The sequence below is a fragment of the Phragmites australis genome, chromosome 16, assembly GCF_958298935.1.
Source record: "Phragmites australis chromosome 16, lpPhrAust1.1, whole genome shotgun sequence".
Lineage (NCBI taxonomy): Eukaryota > Viridiplantae > Streptophyta > Magnoliopsida > Poales > Poaceae > Phragmites > Phragmites australis.
Genome location: NC_084936.1, coordinates 16,633,904 through 16,638,848, shown reverse-complemented (window position 1 = coordinate 16,638,848; position 4,945 = coordinate 16,633,904).

The following is a 4,945-nucleotide window of genomic DNA, read 5'->3' as shown; positions in this document are numbered from 1 at the left end:
GATGGAGGCTGGGAGTGATGGGGCCGGTGGGCGCGGGTGAGAGAGCAATGGCGAAACAGAGTAAGAGGGCGAGATAAAGACGCCGTTCGGCCAAGACTCTTGCTTTATTGAATCGGGGAGGAATTGTTGCCTCATCGAGGCTTGGGTGCATGTCTCGTCCCGTCCCTCCTCCTACTATCATGGGAAACAGAACCGCTCTCTACGACCCTCTAACGCCGAGGCACCGCGTGTCTGACTACCTCCTAGCCATGTATAATTGTACCACTAACCACAAGCTACATTTAATACCCTCTCTCACAGGTGACATTAGGTGTTTGGCCCATCCGTTGGGCCAACCCTTTGTAATGACTTGAAGAAACCGGAGGATCATGGGACACTTGGCAGCGGAGCCAAGGATCACAGGAGGCTCTGTTCTGAAAACCGCAGGGCTGGCCGCTGTGCTAGCCACCCTCGCGAGGGGCTGCTGTTGGAGGATCGCCATGTGGGACCCTTGACTCCCTAGGCTTTGCCAGCCTGAGTCCAAGGGCCACCCAACTTCGAAGCTCCTCTGGAGCCCCCGGGCTTCGGACTCACTATGGAGACCCAGGCCTCCGAAGCCCATGGACCCCTGGAGGCCGCTGATTCCTGGAGCCTTAAGGAGGCGATTGACCCCCCCCCCTCCAGAAAGGGGGCCCACTAGCCACCATCGGCCTGCCACGAAGTGACCAACATTTAATACCGGTCTAATCGATGGCCAGTCTGACACACTATATAGGGTCGGCGCTGCAATCGGTGATCGACCATGCATGGCAGCCACTTGCCGCCAATGTTACTGCCACGGTTAGATGATGTAATTGAAGTAAGTTGAAGATTTACCCGGGACTGAGCAATGTTTACTAGGCTGGCCTTAGGTCCCAATTATATAATGATAACACGTATCTCTATGCCTATAAGGATATGCTTGTACCCTTACACTCTGAAAATTAATATAAATACTAACTATGGGCGCACGGTACTAGGGGTAGATTTTTTTTAAATCACTCCAGATATTCTTTTCCTCTCCACTTCTTCTTCAAACTTGAGCCACTCTAGTAAGTTGTCTCTCGCTGCATTTTATTCATGTAAGACATATTTTCTTTCCCTAACACATTATACTTTGGAAATTTTGGCTTTGAACATCAAACTTGTTTGATATTTGACACGAGAACTCACTTTGGCCATTATTAGAATAATATCTTGATGTATTGGAGGAAAAAACAACTCAAAATCCCAAAGACACCCCTTCTCTCTCCCTTCTCCATGTTTTTTCAACCGAATTTGGTTAACTCTCCGAGATCGTCCCTGTTTGGCGAGCTCAAAATTTTTTTACACAGTTTGGTCCAAGGTATTTGTTTGTTACCGCGAACAATCGTGGATTGGCAATGTGGTATTAGAAGTCCAGGTTTCAGAAACTCACAATAATAAAGTTGGTATATTAATGTAGCGTATGTACGGACCGTGTACTTAGCTAGAAAACACATCTAGAGAACACGGTTTTATATATGCGGAGACCAAAATTTTAAAGTGTGGAAATTGTACGGGAATTTCATGGAAGACCGAGCATCCATGAGTTACACTGAGGAGGAAGCTTTATTAACCTATATTGTTGTAATAATATGATTATACTTACTCTAAGATGTTTTTTATCTCTGCATATTGAAGATGTACACAGCCTAAAAATAAAAAAGAACATAAAAAACACTAAGAGACAGAAATAGAAACAGTACAACACATAAATATTCCTTGAGATTATTAAATTTAAATCCGTAGTCTAGAACCTCAGTTAAGACCGGTGAAGAAGCCTGCTCAAGTAGTTGGCATGCCGTGTTGTAGAAGTTATATGTCGAAATTCCGGTTGGTGACATGTGGCAGGCTGGCAAGTACCTACTCCTGCTTGAATCCTACACATGCAGAACTGACTGGAAACTGCAGGACAACAAGTCAACAGGAATCATCAGACTAGTCTGTGCTCTGGACTGCGTGCAGGATGCAGCTATACATTCCTGTCTTGAAGGCACCAACATCGATCATTGACTCTTGTCTATCGATCACGTCATGGAAATATATATATAGAGAAGCGTCATGTATGCATATATTTATAAATAGAACATGAAAATATAGGCCAGAATAATGTACATAGAAATAGTGAAACGCCGTCAAGACAAATTAATTTCAAAATACTTTTGTTCTTGAGCCAAAATACCAATATCTTATATTCAGTAAACTACTGTTGAAGATGCAACACAGCTGAAACTACGCAACAAATCAAGCATTATTAGATGTCGTGCGCAGTGTTTGGTAGAATTCATATAGGAAATCACGGTGAATATTGCAAGATGATCACTGCATGCAATAGATCACAGGTGATTAACTATCAAAGACTGAAGTTTAACTGAATTCAAACAATGCTTCTGACATAATTAATCTCAGAAGAAATCAAGTTAAAATATGCTTTGTTTTACTTGTGATGAGCGATTGATATTGGAATTTATTTGGTATGATGATCTTTAGTTCTGCATGATCTTTGATGTGATTTGAATTAATTTAGAATTTCATTTGAGCATATTGCTTATGGACTAATTGGAATTGGAGTTGGAGATATGTGTTTGCTTGTCTCATGGTGTGCAGGTGATGGATGCAAGTTGGCGGTCGACTGCGGGATGATCAGGGCCAAGAGAAGTTCTTGGTGCCGGACGATCAAGCAGACCGGGTGGAGTCAAGGTGATCCTAGCTGAACACGTGGAGGTTAAGCAAATCATGGAAGACGGATGGAGACTGCATGTTGACAAAGTCAAGCGAAGAGGATGCCAGTACAAGTGACAAGGCGGCTCAAGGGATCGGGAGTGGGGGAGACTTGTCGGTGGTCAAGATTGCATGACGGAGTACACGCGTCGACATCGAAGCGCTTACTTAAGGTATAAGCAAGGCGGCGAGTCATGCTTTGAGAAGCGTTCAGACAGTTTCACGATTTTGCCTCAAAATCGTGGGAGAGTGCTTTCCTAAATAGTTTCATAGAGGAAGAGGTTTATGTCAAGCAACCCCTAGGCTTTGAGCACCTCATATACCCTCATAGAGTATATAAGTTTCAGAAAGCTTTGTATGGGCTTAAGCAGGCACCTAGGACTTAGTACGATAGGTTTAGGTCTTTCTTGTTAGGGCATGGGTATGTGATGGGGTTAGCTGATAAAACTTTGTTCACTCTCAAGCATGACAATAATTTCTTACTTGTTCAGATTTATATGGGTGATATCATTTTTTTGCTCTTCTCATGCCCTTGTGGCCAAGTTTGCAGAAACTATGAGCAGTGAGTTTAAGATGTCAATGATGGGCGAGTTCAACTTCTTCCTTGGGCTGCAAATCAAGTAATGCAAGCAAGGTACATTCGTCCACCAAACGAAGTACACCAATGATTTGCTGAATAAGTTCGATAAGCGATGCAAAGCCATTGGCGATACCAATAACTACCTCGACCATACTTGATCCAGATGAAGATGGCGAGGAAGTGGACCAGCCGGAGTACATGAGCATGATCGACTCTCTCCTGTACCTGACGGTGACAAGATCTGAGATCCACTTCATCATCTGCTTGTGTGCTCGCTTCCAGGTTTCACCGAGGACGTCTCAACGCCAAGTGGTGAAACGCATTCTGAGGTATCTCAAGCATAATCTCGAGTATGTTCTTTGGTTTTCTGCATCATCTTCGCTTTCTCTTCGAGGCTTTTCGGATGCGAATTTTGCTGGTTGTAGAATTGACAGGAAGAGTACCTCTGGTACTTGTCATTTCTTGGGTACTTCTCTTATGTGTTGTTCTTGTCACAAGTAGTCTAGCGTTGTGCAGTTTGCTACTGAAGCTGAATATGTAGCTGCTGCTAGCTGTTGCTCACAGATTTTACGGATAGTTGCTACCTTGAGGGATTTTGGGTTAGATATCAGGAATGCACCACTTTTGTGTGACAACACCAGTGCCATAAGCTTAGCCAATAACCTAGTTCAACACTCCAGAGCCAAATACATAGATGTGAGATTCCGTTTCCTGAGAGACTACAATGAGAAGGGAGACATTGAGTTGAGCTACATAGATACCCAACACCAGCTAGCCGACATCTTTACCAAGCCTCTATATGCAACAAGGTTTGTCATTCTGATGGGAGAGTTTGGTGTGTGCCATCCCTATGACATTGTGTGAGGGGGAGTTACCTTTATACATACTCTATCTTACTTTTATTGCATTTGCATTGCATAGAATTTTGTAAGATAATCATATTAGCAAGTTTCACTTATATGTTCTTTACACTTTCTTATACTAGTTATGAATTTGTGCTAAGTGTAGTGGATGTATAACAATTTGTGCAAGCTTAGGCTCTTATTGAAATATGGCATAAAATCTGTTGAGCAAACTTGTCTTTTCTAAGAATGAACTTGAAATATGAACATAATCTATTGTCACCCTTGAGTATTTACTTTAGCTTGATCAGTGCTTAAATTAGGTCTAGTCCTGTGAAAAGCTTGTGCTAGGCCGCTTTGTTCAGTTTACCGGATTGGGGGTTTTTGACCTTTGTCTATGTAAATATTTAGCCCATGATTATCTTTGGGAGAGCATGTGCTCTTTTGTGTCGCAAAGGCATAACTTGTTTTGGCTTTGTGAAAAATTACATATCTTGAATCTTATGTTGAGTTAATAAAATGAATGATCAAGTTTTGAGTTAAAATCGAATCCAATACGGTGACTTAAGGCTTCATATGGTTTGCCAAAGAAGTGAACCCATTGTTGCTTAAAACTCACTTGAGGATAGTTAAATGATCAAATGAGAAAGTTAACTTGTGCTTTTTAATATGCTAAGAATGTTCTTTTTCATGTTTTCAAACTAAGGCTTGAATTGATATGTGGGTGTTTGCATAGCCCGTCGGGTTAAAATTGGTTGCCTAT